Below are 16,078 nucleotides of genomic sequence, written 5' to 3'. Positions count from 1 at the left end.
GAGACTATGGGGGAGTAAGGGGGATAGGGAGAAGGCAAATTATGGTGTAAATCTACTGTAATGCAGTTTCAACCAGAAACAGGCAGCTACATGCTTTGCAGTGTCACCAACTGAGACCCCAGGAAAGGCTGGAAGGTCAAACTGTGAGCTATTTCACTTTCATCTATTTGTGAAGGCCACAAAATTCTTTGTAGACATTTTAACAAATAATGTTTCAGAAATATATTTTCCCCTAACATCCTGTTCCTTTTTACTTCCCAAGTGTAAAAGCCAACAACAACTCAGCACGCATGTTTTAAGTTGAATAAAAAGAGCTGGTAAGAATGCATGTTTCACCCTTCCAGAGGGGTCATTATAAAAGAAGCGAGGTTAAAAATAATGTTAAAGTGATCTGTGAAAAAAAAAATGAACTCCTCATTTTTCTTCATCTTTTAAGACATTCTGAAATGTCTCTGCATGAACCCTTTTCTCATCCTCTTTCTTCTCCCTTTGCCCCCATATCCAGCCTCTCCATCTTAGAAAAGCAAAGTTTTTGGTGCCTCTGGCTAGAGATTAATGAAGTTCCACCACAGGATGAAGTCAAAGTGCGCAATTCCCCTTCTCACTTTTCCCTTTTACCTCTGCCATGATGGTTACTGTGGTTTGGGAAAGAAGAAAACATCCAACTGTAATGGTTACAAGAATGTCACAGGAGGCACCTCTCTGCTGTGCTATGCTCTCCATGAACCAATATTAGTGCAGATCTTCAGTGAATGCCGGAGAATTTGAAGTACATTTGAAATGATCTTGCTGGTGCTCTACCAAAAAAGTTACAGAGTTTTTAAAGACATTCTTTTAGCAAACTGTTAACAGCCATTCAAGATGATCCTTTTCAAAACTGCATAACAGAACCTGAAATACTTGTAAATGTGTTCATCTTGTCCTTCTACTGCTGTTGTTATCTAATGGAGTGAGTTGTAGGAAGTTCAAGACATGCTGAATACAGAACTGCCTTCTTTTAGGAGGATGCTCAATGTCATCTTAAAAAAAAATTAAGATCTCTTTAGGTGTCTCAGACAAGGATCAAGAAGTACAGTTCTTCACAGAATCATAGAATCACAGAATGCAGGGGTTGGTAGGGGCCTCAAGAAATCATCAAGTCCAACCCTGCTTCTAATGCAGATGCTCTGCAATAGGTTGCACAGGTAGGCATCCATACAGGTTGAAGAGGAGATTCTTCAACCTCTTTAGGAAGCCTGTTCCAATGCTCTGTCACTTGTACTGTAAAGAAGTCTGCATGTTTACCGACAGAGTCAGGTTTTCTGGATTCAAAACAGAAGCTCATTCTTTGCGATGGACTGGTACCTGCTGTCCCTGATGTCAATCAGAGGCACGTCAGTAGTTTAGTAGCAATCTCCTGGATAGTAAAGGTATGTCAGAGCTCTAGACACTAGAGCAATTGACTTGTTAATGAACTTATTAGCATAGTTATTAACAGAACAGTAATAAGCTTACCATCACAATGATTGAGATAGTTATTAACATAGTAAATAATTTAATTAACAATGATACTTTTAAACATTTATTGCTGCAGTTACTTTTTTATGTATTTTGTGAGGAGGTGTGTTCTAGTATTCAAGGTGTCTTCTTGCTTTTTCCTCCCAGACTTTCTCAGTTCTTTTCTGCTTTATTCTCCCTTTTAGTTTTCCCCTACATGTTGCATCCTTATTGTCTGTTGCCCCGAAAGTCACTCTCATGTCTGACTTTTCCCCTCTCCCAGCGAGCTACTGGTCTCCAGTTCTATGGGATTTGTCCCAGCTACACACAATGCATATCATCAAAGCTGAAAATATGCAGTCAGTACTGGATCCACTGCACAAGTGGCACAATTGCCTTCACCCCAGGAGCTGGGGTAAGAAGCTCAGTTTGTTCTGGGACAGATTCATGTTTACTGTTGATCTCTAGTGCTAGAAGTCTGTGTAGAACAATTTGCAAAAGAATAAAAGAAAAATAAAAAACCAAGTAGAATAGTACTTTTGAATGTAATTAAACAACATAACAAACATGATTTTATAACTGTTAATATTGAGAAAATAATTCTTCTGAAATCTAGGCATCTTTCTGAAGAAAAAAGTCAAGTTCAGTGTGGTTATTGCCTTGCCTACTTAACATTTTTGGCCATGCTGTGTGTTAGCTGGACTTTGAAACTACTAATGGGATTTGCATTGGCTTCAAAGTATATTACAGCAGCTCATAAAGCTCCATGTGAGAGGGACAAGGTGCCTGCTGTTTTAGTGCTTGCTGTTTCTGTTCTGTGATGGACTGCATATAAAATGTGGTAGAGGGGTATGGCATCTTCAAGCAGACAGACACGTCCCTTTCCTCCTGTCACCCCCAGACTCAATAGTGAGAAACTTTTATCTGCATGAGGAGTGGATACTGAGGCAGGGAATTCTGAGAGCACTTTTACCATTGATTCAAATGCTGCTGATAAGTTACAAGCATAAATTACAGATTTTTTCAGAATTAAAACTACCCTTTGAAAATCAGACATCTTGCTTCCAAAGGGGCATACCACTACATGCAGTTATTTCAGTTTATAACTGCTTCTAGACCATCATGTTCAAGCTCAGATCTAACAGAGCAACAGCATTTGGCACAGATACTTATGTCACCATTCACACTACATAGTGTCATATGTGTGGGCTGACTAATGTGACCATAGAGGACAGCCAGTGGTTCAGACATAAGCACATGCATGCACACATTCAGATAACATCAGCACCTGATCCCCAGGTTACATCTCCCTTCTTTGTGCACCTCTAATGCAGACTTGTCAATAGACCAAAGTGTATCAGGAGTGCTTTTGAAAATTATGTATCTTTTATAAATGTATATAAACTAATATATGAATATATCTATGCCTGGAGAAAGAGACATGATGGCCCATATGTAAGTACAAAAACAAGGCTGCGACATGGTGTAGGGAACCTGCTTTGGCAGGGGGGTTGGACTCGATGATCTCTAAAGGTCCCTTCCAACCCCTACAATTCTGTGATTCTGTGTGATTCATAAAATATGACCCTTAATATGCCACTGGATGTTGGCAAAATTAATTAATTAAATTAATTATATATAAACATCCTTTTTTGAGTTATGGAGTTTTGTTCTAACTCATGATCAGAAGAAAAAAACATATAACAAACTCTAAAGCTGGCTTACAGCACTGCCATAACCAATGCTTTTGCATCTCTTGTATGTTTAGAAATGAGGACTCCTGTCAAGTCTGGCTGGTGTGTAGATAATCCCAAAGGAGGGATGTGTAAACACCACCCTTCCCAGCCCTCACTTCTGCAGAGAATGCTGCCATGACCGCAACTGAGTCCCACCATCACTGTAAAGGGCAGGGAGGAAACATGTATCAGCAGGGCCTGGCTTCAGCAGCTGTAGAAACTTGCCATGCATTCTGTGCATCAGCTTTATAGCCCTGATCATGACATATGATAGAAGCCAGAAAATAGTCTCTTATCATCATTCTGCAGATGAGAGTCTCTCTTATAGTATGTGCTCTGGGCAAAGTCCTGCCAATTTCACTGGCACAGATATGGAAAGCTGTATTTGCTCTTTTCTGTAACCTATTTACAGGGATTTCTTCTGAACCCCAAGAATTTCCCCTGGAGTGGGACAACCCCATGCTGTTCTCAGTGTTATACTATTTTCCAGCAGAGAAAAAACAAAAGCAAAACAAAACAAAAAAACCCACTTGTATTAAGCTTGATAGATTTCTGTCACAAAACATTTACCAAATGCAGCCCAGGATTCTATTTGGAGACTTCTTGGGCAGCTTGCTTCTGAGACGGGGTCCTTGGGAATCCAAGGTCACCATCTTGGGATGAGCTAGTTCCTCCCGCCTCTCTGCTTGGCAAGGGAAGGAGAAAGCTCAGACTTAGCTACAACAAAACCCCAAAGACTACAAACCTTGAAGTCACAGACAGCTGTTCAGGAAAGAAAAAAAAAAAACAAAAACCTTTTTGTGTCAGCAAAACTGAGAATAGTGGCAATTTTGTTGAAAGGATGCATGCTCTGGGTAGAAGAGTTAATCTGGGAACTATTATGTATCTTAGGTTCTGAAAGAAAATGTTACTTGAATATCTGGTTCATAGGAATTAGTGAAACATTTTATATTTTGGTTCAATTCTAATTAAAGTAAAATCTGAAGATTTTACTTTAAGAAAAATCTGAAGTTTTTCATCAGAAGGTTACCAGTTGTCCCTCTACTACAGGTTAGGTCTAATTAGGCAAGCTCTTGGCTTAGTAGGCAAGGAGATGTCCAAATAAAACATAGTTATACTACTAGTCTCCCTTACGTCATGGGAGAAGTTGACTGCTTCACTTAGTCTTATTGTAACGAGGATTTGAAAGCAGTATAATAAATAAATGTCACTGCTTTGTCAAAGAGATCTAAGACTGTATATTTGCTCTCTGGAATGCTGGAAAACAGTGGAAAGAAAGATGGCAAAAATAGAAGCACTTGAAATATAAGATGGAAGTGTAAGCAAATAACCAAAATTGTTTTTAGTTATAGCTAACTATTCACATTTCCATTTACCCTATCCAGTCTTGAAATACTAGGGTAAATTTTGCAGTAGTATTTATAAACACATCACAAGAACTTCACTATTTCTCAGCCCCATACACCTCAGAGAGATGCAGTGTTATATAATGTCCCCTTCATGTTACAAATGTTCTTATGGATCACAAGGATGGGAGCCACCAAAAAGGTTTACCTTGATGTGGGAAGTTCAGAATACAGTGCTGCCACCTGAAATGCTCAGCTGTTGCCACTGAGGAACAGGAGTATGAAGCATTTCTGAGCATTAGAAAGCTGTAGCCTTTTCAAGGTTTCTTCTGTGTACAAGAACCTTCTTCCTCTACAAAGAAAACAGGCTTATCTAGCTGTGAGAAAGGAAACAAGTTGCCTATCTTCCAGAGGGCTGGCAGATTAAGCGCATTTGTGCACTCACATACAACAACTAGGTGCAAACCATTTCACTGTGCATAGTGGTCAATAAAGCAAGCAGAGTGAAAACAAAGAGTTTTTCTTGAGTGAAGATTTCTGTTCTAAATTAGACATACCCCATCTGCAGATGCATTTAGATCTCCCCATTTCCATGGAAATTGAACCCAAGAGGGGGGAAAAACACAATACCTAATGACCTAATGCAAAGGTAATTAAAAAAAAAAAAAGACAGTTTATATGAGAAGATGGGACCTAATGTCTTATTCTGTATACAGCATTTTACTCAAATACCAGTTTTTATTTTTTACTTTGTGGAATGTAGATGAGTAGGTCAGTTGCATAAGATGTGTGCTTCCCCCTTTTCTCCATTTCTAGTACCCTTGGCTTGGATAAATTCCTTTGAAAATGAGATTAATGGTGCACAGGGTCAGCTGAATTTCCTGGTGACACTCAGTAGTCCTACCAGTCAACTGGCTACAGCAGTTGGCCAGTAACTAACTCCCACTTAGAACTATTGTATTTTAATGGTTACAGAAATCCATCAGTTTCCAAAGAAAAATTTGACAATCACAGCTCTCAGGCTGGGCAGGCCACTTACTCAGTTATGTAAGAAAGTCAGCCTTCTGTGCATTGTCAGATTTTGCCTGCAATATGTTTGGCCAAAGATTGACCATAAACTGAGACTGTGGACTCTTCAGAATTTGTCTGACCTGCCTGTGGTTTTCTCTATTATGTAGCTGCCTAATCTGGGCCAGAGCTACATTTTCTTGCATTATAGATTTTTCATCCTTTTATGTTTTACATCCAGCATCTCTGTGAGAAAAAGACTGAGGTTTTTTCAAGGAGTGGACTGAGCAAAGCAGGAGAAAGAAACTAAAACATGTAGCCTGAAATAATTGCTTAAAATGAAAATCCTTGTGTGAATATTGATTTTAGCTGGTAAGGAAGACGGAAGAAGGCTGTGAAAACACATCCTATCTGCCTTAGACTTACTCAGAACTGTGACTGGTGAGATGAGCATTGGCTGTGTCTGCACACGTGCCATGGGAAAGCAATCAGGCCCATAAAGCTTTCAAGTTACAAGTGCAAAGATCTGAACCTTAGCGAAGGGGGAGGTCCACTAATAAAGAGGTCAATATGAGCCATGCTGCTGATTGCTCACCACTGCTTCACAGTAAAAATTTGGTAAATGGGCTTCTCAGAACAATAAGTAATTGAACACGTGCCCCAAAGACTTCATCAGTTTAAAAATTCAGTTTTTTCTCTGAACACATTGTGCATTATATTACTGTAGTGAGCAAATTCCAGCAGAAAAACAAAGAAGTATTGGTGCAATGGTTAAAGAAATGCTTCTGCTTTTTTCCCCCTGTAAATCTGATTGTAGTATGTAAAGTCAATTATTTATTTTGCTTGTAGAGTCCATAATTCTAGTCTCTGATATGCATGTTTTTGATACACTAAAAAACAAAACAAACAAAAAAAGTTTTTTTAAACCAAACAAAAAGTAATTTTTTTGTCCCCCCAAAATTTCTTCCAGGAGTTAGGATACAATCTACTATGATCATAGATCACTCTTTGAAGTAGTCTGTATAGGTGATCCTGTATCTTTGAAAAGAAGAATAACAAAATATTTCATAGCAACAATCTTTTCACATTTCACCCCTGAATCATGAAAATTATCTTCTTCCATGATGCTCTTAATAATGAGCAAATCAACATGTTTACCTTCCAAATGACACATTTAACTATGGAGAAATCCAACTGCCTTAAGTGCAGATGATACAAAGTTCTTTGGAATTGTGAAGTTAAATCCATCTTCAAATAAAATCACAGTGCACTGACCTTGGTCTGACTTCATCCTCAGTTCTTCATATTTTGGGAAATAAATCTTGGGCTAAAAGAAAGAACTTACCTTGTAAATGGTCCTCAGAAGGCCTTTTCCTCGCTTCAGTCCTACTGAAATCTGGCGTCTAAGTGGGACAGCCTTTGTGAATCAGCCCTGTGCCTCTCTTATGCACTGAGGTGAGTGCTATCCTGAAAGGTGGGAGAAAAAAAAGTGTGATTCAGACTGAGCTTTGCTTAAATACAAGTTTTAAATGTTCAGAAGTCAGAATTCAACTGATTAAGTTTGCAGCTCTCTGGGTGAAAGCAAGTGATTGGTTGACCTTAGAAGATTTGGAACCAGAATCACCCATATGGTTTGAATCACTCTGACGTTAGAAAACATCTGTAAAACTACTTCCTTGACCAGAAAAGAAAAAAAAAGTAGGCTTTATTGTTACTTTGATTTTCCAACCATCTGATGAATACAGTCCTTTGTCTCCAGGAGCATCTGAAAACCTAGATACCAATCTGCATTTCTCAGCTAAGTAAATTATGATGGGAATCTTGTGGTGATAGCCCATCGTGAGCTTTTCAGTCATTTTTCATGCTGAATAATTGGTTGGAGAACATTAGAATGAAAAACCTACCTGTGCCAAGAAGATCTTTTATCTTTCATGGAGTCTTTATTAAAAGAAAGAAAAAGAAAAAGAAAAAGAAAAAGAAAAAGAAAAAGAAAAAGGAAAAGGAAAAGGAAAAGGAAAAGGAAAAGGAAAAGGAAAAGGAAAAGGAAAAGGAAAAGGAAAGGAAAGGAAAGGAAAGAAAAGAAAAGAAAGAAAAGAAGAGAAAAGAAAAGAAAAGAAAAGAAAAGAAAAGAAAAGAAAAGNAGAAAAGAAAAGAAAAGAAAAGAAAAGAAAAGAAAAGAAAAGAAAAGAAAAGAAAAGAAAAGAAAAGAAAAGAAAAGAAAAGAAAAGATCCTTTGATGGGAATGCCATAGCCTAGGTAAAAAAAAAAAAATAAATAAAAAACAAAACAAAACAATAAACGTAGAAGAATAGTTAATGATCAGTCTAGATAGATGAAATAAGAAAAGCAGCACAAGAAAGAAACTCTTAAGAAGAGTAACTAAGCACTTGCATTTGGCTCATTTTCATGTCTTAGTAGAGCTGCAGGGGGCTGTTTGTTTTTTATCTATGCTACTTTGATGGACTCAATGGGAGGATTGGAGTTTAGAGATTTTATGAGACAAGCGTATTTTGAGAAGAGACTTAAAAGAGTAAGGAGTGGAGACATGAAGAATTGGGTCAGGAAGGGAATTTCAGGCAGGGGGGCTCCATTGAAGAAGGCACCAGAGGAACCTGGCAAAGCAGATGTGTGCAACTTCAGCCAAGTAAAGGAGACAAGGGTGAAAGGATAAGAGCAGTGCTCTTCCAGCAGACGTCCTATGCTTCTCCTCCTACTACTCTCACTTCAGGCTTAAAGTGCATGGAGAGGGAGAATGGGGAGGTGTTGCTAGAGAAATGGTTGTTGTGGCAGAAACTAGCTCAGTCTCCTCAGCCTTCATAATAGATATATTTACTGTTCTGAATTGAGAGTTTAGATTAGAATTTTTACACTGACAGGTACAACATTTTAAAACTCTTTTTATAGATTCCTTTGCAAGAAATCTGCTATGTTTTCTCGTTTTTTGAGACCATTTGCCCATCTGGATTCCCCAGGTATCATGCAGAGACTCTGGAGACTAGGAATGAAAGAGGTGTTTTATTGTTTGCTCCCTCACTCAGACTCTCTTTTCAATCTCATATGTCTCTGAAGGATATATTTCCAAATGTGCACTTTCTCAATCTTGTCTGAATGTTCTTTAGATTAAAGGTCAAAAATGCAATTCTTGTCATTGTAGAGATACCAAAGAGAATGGTAAAAATGGAGCAGTATAAGTTCTGTGGACTACATTAAAAATACCTGAGAACAACAGCTTTAGGACTTTTAATTTTTAAAGCCCTGCAAATGTGTAAAACCTAGCGGCCCTAAGACACAGTTTAACATTTTGGGTCATATTACACACTTTATAAAGATCAGTTCAAGTTGGCAGGAGATAAATAATCTTTTCCAATTATTATGAAATTATGCAATCTAGGCATACCACAACTTTTGATCACAAGTACTTATGGAACTGCATATTTGCAAAGTACACCCCTCAAGGTCACGCTTGGATGTAGAGCATAATGGCTCTCAGTCCAATGATGGTCTGGGGGATCTCTGTCATTCCACTGACTGCAGTTAAACAGGTACAGTGATAGAGAAAACTGATGGCTTTGGGGCCAGTAAGGCTTTACATCCGCGTTAAATAATTTTGTGCCAGTGAAATGGCAACACAATGACAAAAGAGACAAAATGAATATGTGAAGGGTTCTGTAAGCCTGTTTCTCTGACTTCCCAAAAGAGGATCGCTATAAAATTTCATCGGGTTAAAGTAAAATACTAGCTAATAAATGGAATACAGAAGGTAAGAAACAATATTCTATCATATGAAAAGCCCAAATGATAAATATCAAGTGCAGAGTAAAATTCATATGTTGCTAATGTTGCAATTGCTGCTACAAGCAGTGCTATCTGCTTTGGAAATACGGAGTACGTATCTATGGGAGCAAAAAAATTCAGCAATTCAGTTTGAGCAACGTGGTAGCCAATGACATGGTGGCAGTACAGTGAAAATGTGTGTCCTTTTAAAAATAATTATTGCATATACCTTTGTATGGAATAGTGTGTTCTCAAGCTGATGTTAATACAACATGCTTTGATAGACAGAGATACTTCTGGAAGGGTTATTCAGTGCTTAAGAACACTTGTCACTTGCATAATTTTAACAGAATTAGCAGACAGTTTGAGGGGATTGCTTCTTCTCATGATAATCCATCTTCTCTGTAACTCTGGGAATTTCTAGTGACAAATGTGGCCACTAGCTTATACAGATTTTTTTTAAACCTCATTTTTAATGTCAATGTCATTAAGCATTGTTATTCTTAGATATGGACACTTGCCAGAACCCTGAGCCATGTGGTCTCAGATCAGGAGAAATTTGGATTCATTCTTTCAATTTTGAATCTACCCTTCCTAAACTATAATTAAGCAATATTGTTTCTTTTCTCCACCCCCACCCCCCCAACCCTTTTATTTTTTTTAATTATTATCATTGTTATGTGTAATTCAAACAAGAAGTATACAGAATCAAAGTACCCTGAAAAGTTTATGAAATAGACAACATTGGAAGTACAGATTAAAGGACAGGCCAGGAGAAAGAAGGTAAACCTAACAGTAAACTGGAACAATAGAATGAAGGATGCTGGGAACAGTTTTTACCCAATAGTGCAGTAGAATGCTTGACCAAATGGAATATACTGGCTCCTCCCAGGAGTCTTGTGAGTAGGCACAGAAGAATGCAATTTGTAGGGAACAGAGAGAACCAGTGTGGATAGTTTTCTAGGATCTTTTTGAGGCTTAATTTCTCTATGCGACCAGATGATGGGGAAATAGTTCCTTTGCTAACCTTTGTCAAATAACCACCATGGAGATTACAATCAATGAAACTTCTCTTATGATTTATCATCTGCTGCTTATTTAAAGTATGAAGTAGGAAAGGGAATGCAAGGATTCATCATTGCCTGCCTCTATTCCATCTGCTATTTTTGCCCATAGGAATTTTTGTAAGCAGACACAGAGCAGCCTCCAGTACTACATGATGCACAGCTGAGCCAGGACAGGGAAGGACAAATGTGACCCTCACACTATGCAGTCAAGACTGAGACTCTGACAAGCTACCTGGGAGGATGGAGTGTAACAATTGTACAGAAGTAGTCTTAGAGGAGCATGACAGTTATAACGTAAGGGATGAAATGGCTGCAGTGGTGTCAGTGAGGAGATAACAGAGTCTTTTGGTACTCAGAACTAATGCTTCCACGGCTACTTCCCTGTAGGAATCCAGTGCAGTCTTCTTCCAGGGCTAGTATCACAGTGAAGCTGGAGAGCACAAAGTAGTGAAATTCCTCTTGAGGACTTCCCTGACCCTGGCTTATTGGACTGTCCTTATTTGTAAGTCCTTTGAGGTTTGCATGCAATTTTCCCTCCCAGCTCAGATCATTAAGATCTCTCAGGGGACTCACTTCATCTGGAATAAAAAATGAATGTCTGCCTTGGGTCTCTGAGCTAGTCTGAGGCAGAGGCAGTATTTCGCATTGAAGAAGGAGATCACTTAAAACAATCTCAACATACAAACATGCACATCTTTCCAAAGTATTTGTGATTTAGTAGAAATCATTTCAAATGCACATTTGAAATTTCAGATATAAAAGCTCTGGCTTTGGTGAAAACTGAATGTGTTATGGAATGTCACATTCATTAAAAATCGATTTCTATATGAACTTGTATGTGTGCTCATATAAATGATATTGTTTCCAGACCTGGGGTTAATGTAAATAGTATGAGAAAGAGTAATTAAAGAAAATATGTAATTACCAATTAGCTCTCACAGTAGAGAAATCTCAATTATTGAAGCATGATTCTTAAAAAGTGTAGCCTCAGCAAGGTAAAAATATGTCCTTCATCACAGGAATATAATGTCTTATAATCTTATACATTCATTAATATGATCCTATTTTTTATTTATTTTATTTATTTATTTATTTTTCCTGTAGACAATCCAAATGTGCAAAGAGAAAAAGAAAGGATAAACTGAATGCTGAAGGTTATTGCAGGTGAGATTCTGTTGAAAATGTAAAGGAAAATGAAAGCAACCAGGACGCTGAAGGATTCCAGTTTTCATTATCACACTTGGACTATTGTACATGTCTGCACCAAAAGTAATGCCTCCTATTTTTTCTGTGAAAATGACAAAGACATGTAGAGCACAATACTGTTTGATAGAGCATATTCACAGCTACAAGACTAATTTTCAGCACACCATTGCTAGGTATGCACTTTTGTATGGGAAATTGGTAATCACAGCCTGAAACTCTGATTAATCAGCTGAGGCAAGTGTCAGGTCAGCTGTGGGAGCGCAGGTGAGAGTAATTTAGCTGTGCTCCCCGGCGGGGTGGAGCTTGACTCCTCCTCCTCTATACTTCATTTAAGGGCTGACCACTACTAAGGCAGTATTTCTCTTGGAGGTTGCTCCCCAGTTGAGGTTGGCTCAGTATTTCCTAGCAAAGGCATCCATATTGGTGAGTTTTTCCTTTTAAATAACTTTTGAAATATCTGTTATAATCTTTGTATCATTCTACCTTATAACTTTCATCAGTGGTGAACAGGTGCCTACATGCCATGTAATAAAAATAATGATGCTTGGAAGGTTCAACCCTTACTGCCATAACACCAGCATCTATCTCTGATGTTGTGGATCAATGTAGTACAATAGGAGACATTACTTTTGGAGCTGTCCTTACATTTGCTGTAGAACAAAATGTAAGAAAAGCAAGAAAATTCTTCTAACAGAGACAAAGTAGGGTGGTCTTATCTGTTCAGCATACTCATGGCAGTATTTCTGAAAGAAAAAAGAGTAGTACTATTCAAAATGAACTTAGATAAGCTGAGAAATGGACTCCCAGGGAATTCTGCTGGAAATTGGGAAAACTTTAAGGTCTATATAGCACTCAGGAGTTTTTGTACATAACCTTTCTGTGGAATCTCTGGAGTATAATGCCCAGGGTCCCTGAAAGATACTGCAGTGGCAGATCCAAGGGACTAAATCAGATTCAGCAGCAAGTAAATTATTCAAAATGAGAGAAAACTCCCTTCAAACTTATTTGTGAATTTGCTCTACTCAAAGGCCTGTGGTCAAGGTTCTGTGAGGTCCTGTGCAGAATGATAGGAGTATTTCTGAAATAAAGCAAAAAGGAGAGAGAAAAAAAAAGAAAAAAGAAGGAAAAAAAAAAAGCAGGAATAGAATGGTAAGTGATCCTATGTAAATATAATGCAGTGAAGAGCAAATCATTCAATGAACTGGAGTAGGACAGGACTTGTTTGATGATTTTATGTGGGCATCATAGAAACTATGAACAATGGTGCATGTCTTTTTGTATTTCTCATTGTATCTGAATATGCACAGACCTCCATTAGGCTATTTCCTGGTTTACTCATAGCAAAAAGGGAGCCTGAAAGGAGAGTTGAGTAGCTGCAGAAAATCATGCCAATATGCTTCCTAAGAGCATCTGCTGTTTGGCATTCTGACCCTGTAGACAGGAGGAGAGCTTCTGGGTGACATATCTGCAAGATGAAGGGTACTTGTTTCTGAAATGTTGATTCTTAAAACTGTGAATAAATTACATCATTTAAATGAAATAACTTTACTTTTCTGTTTTTCTGAGTCAAATGAGGTGCCTGTGAATGAGGGTCAGAATCTTTTCCTGTCTGCTTACCAATTAAAATCGTTTCATTTGCAGTTCTGTTTTCTATTTACTTAGGAAGGAGTATCAATTGTATGGCCTTATAGTAGATTTGAGTTCTTGATGAATTTGGTTCACAATGTAATATTTTTGTTTCCTTTTTGGAGGACTGCCTACTCCAGGGCTTGACTCTTCCTTTTCTATTCCATGGTAAGGAAGAAGAGTCTATAAAGTTCTCAGATTCTAAGCCATGCTGTTTTCTCCTTCAACTGTTTCTGAAACTTCTATTTCCTTTTGAATTGATTGTGTTTTCAATCGTTATATGTTGTTGTGGACAGAACAACAAATATCAGTGAACATCATAACTCTTCAACAGGTGGCTAAGGCTTTGAAGAACAGCACTGCTGTTTATGCTCATTCTCATAACTTAAAAATTCTTCCTTATTTGAATTTAGATTTGATTTGGTATTGATAAGATCCAGATAGTTAACTATAATTGTTTATTCAAGATATCTAGCTCTCCCTTGTTCAGCCAGCATTAGGTTGCAAATAGTGGCAGCTGAACAATTCTTTTCTGTAGTTTGCAGTATTTAATACGAGTGATTATTTCAACATACATGCATAAGAGATTAAATGAATGTACGAACAATCCTTCCTGTGGCTAAATTTTTGTGTGGTAAATGTATCCTCATGTTAAGGACTTGATAGAATACATAAGGCACAGAACATGGTATGTATTATTTGAGCTTGGGTGGTCTAGTAGATCACTTCCACACTCAAAGCCACTCGTCATTTAGTGAATATACAATACAGTATTCTTCCATGACTATTTACATTCCCCCCCTTCACCATCACCCCCCCCCCCCCCCCCCCCCTTTTTTTTTTTTTAAGCAACTTCAAAGGCATACACAAGGCATTTCTATCCCTTTGCCTTTTTTGATCTTCTTGAAATGAATTCTACTATGGTGTCAAAATATAATACAGTCCACTCATTTGTTAGACACAGATCTTATTTACAGAAGTATCATTAATTGTAATGAGTGCATAATCCTGAAGAACAGTCATGGAAGAAAAATAGAAAAACAAGACTAGGAAGTGTTAAGAAAGCCAGAGCACTGTCTCTTATATCCCATCAAAGCCTTTGTACAGTACGAGAAATTAAGAAGGCACTGCACAGCAGAGAATCTGAGAAAAATTCAATTTTATTATTTTAGAGGTTTCTGAGCAGGCAAGTTCTGCAAGTTCTTCTTGAAGCTCAATTATAATTCAGTAGGAAAAGGCAAAGAAGAAAAATTTTAAGTGGAAGTTAAAGAGGGGCTGAATGTAGAATGAAGATAATGAGATCTTTCTGTCCCTAATATAGCCAAGGAAAATGCTCTGTGTAATTACTGCGTATTCATTTCTACCATATTTTAGAAAAAGTCCCCCAGATTTCTCATTTGTAAAACCACTCTGAAGTTTCAAAGGACAAATAAAAAACTGCTTGTTTAAAACAAAATTAAAGGAACCTAACAAACTGTGGCCATTATTGCAGTGAAACCTGTATGTTTCCACCTATACAGAGAGACTTCCCTTTGAGGACCTCAGAAAACTGCAGATGTGAATCAAACTTCACAATGATGAAAAATATTTTTATTTTTTGAGAATAATCGTACCTGTTTGCAGTCAGAAAACACTGTTTTGTCAAAATCAGAAAAATGTATTTCTTTGCTGGGCTTTGTAAAGGTCTGTCTTGATAACTTTGAGTCTGTTGGGTGCGTGTTTTGACTATTCCAGCTGTTATATCACATTACATCTCCATACATCATTTAAGAATGATGGAAGTCCAACAGGGGTCAGAAAAATTGTTTTATCCCTACTAAATGCAGATGTTTTTGTTTTTATAAATTTATTTTGACTTTTTGATAATGAAAATTTTCAGAAATTTCATTGTGTAGAAACTTAATGTTGTTGACCTTCTGTTAGAGTTCAGGATGAAAGGAAAGAGCAATTTTTTGTAACTTTCCAGAGACTGAAAGGTTTGAGATTTTCATGAAGGCAGTTATATCAAATTTTCAGAGCTTTAAGCTTTGTTCTGTGAACAGTACTGCATATGTTAAAATTTAAACAAAAAGTACCTAATTGATAGTCTACAAACTCATGATCTTAACTGTATATTTATCTACAGACCAAGAATTTTACAGAAATTTCAAAAAACGTCAACTACTAAAACAATCAAATACAAATTTAAAAAAAAATAAAATAATAAAAGCATCTCAATCTGAAATGACATCAAGTTTTTTTTGGTGTGATATTACAATTGTTTATAAACCATATATTCAGCATATTAACTCCTATCCCCAAGCTTAGGCATGCAGAAACCTGAAAGTAGACAAAGGACAAAGCAGATAACGTGATACTTTATTCATCATTAAAACTAGCTATTTCAGATAGGCTGAACTGAATTAAAATATTCAGGGAAATAATATGTAATTACTGAAAACTGGCCAGTATTAATAATAGTAGTTTTTCTTTAATACAAAGCAGTGCTGAACCAAAAACTGTCCTATTTAAAATCTCACTCAAAATGAAACCAAATGAACATATTTATACGTAATATATTCAGTTTTCTAACTATCCTGTGAACTAGCACTGTTAGCAACATGCACCATATACAGTTTTGCATACACATCCGAAATCAGCAGGGTATAATCTTTTACTTCAAAGGAAGTAAAGATAGATATATGTACAGCAGGGAACAGTTTTGATCAGACATTTGAGAACGTATTAGAAAGAGGTGTTTGTGGATAGGGGAGGAAGAAAAGGCAGGCAAAGGAAAGAAAGAAAAGGGAACCATCATCACAATTTACATTTACTTTAAGGCATCTTGGTAGACAACATT

The 16,078-nt window shown here is 37.3% G+C and overlaps 1 long non-coding RNA gene across 2 annotated transcripts; it reads left to right on the top strand.

The window, feature by feature from the left end:
• The first annotated feature begins 10,098 nt into the window (after positions 1-10,098).
• Positions 10,099-11,848, top strand: LOC107313136. 2 transcript variants are annotated; one of them, XR_001554831.2, is made up of 4 exons: positions 10,099-10,443; positions 10,517-10,701; positions 10,795-10,909; positions 11,512-11,848. It is a non-coding gene; the product is annotated as an uncharacterized LOC107313136 (long non-coding RNA). The 2 variants fall into 2 exon arrangements; XR_001554830.2 differs by having other exon boundaries at positions 10,099-10,701.
• Positions 11,849-16,078: the final 4,230 nt, after the last annotated feature.

This window comes from Coturnix japonica, chromosome 4 (assembly GCF_001577835.2).
Source record: "Coturnix japonica isolate 7356 chromosome 4, Coturnix japonica 2.1, whole genome shotgun sequence".
Lineage (NCBI taxonomy): Eukaryota > Metazoa > Chordata > Aves > Galliformes > Phasianidae > Coturnix > Coturnix japonica.
This window is presented reverse-complemented; position numbering and strand designations above follow the sequence as displayed.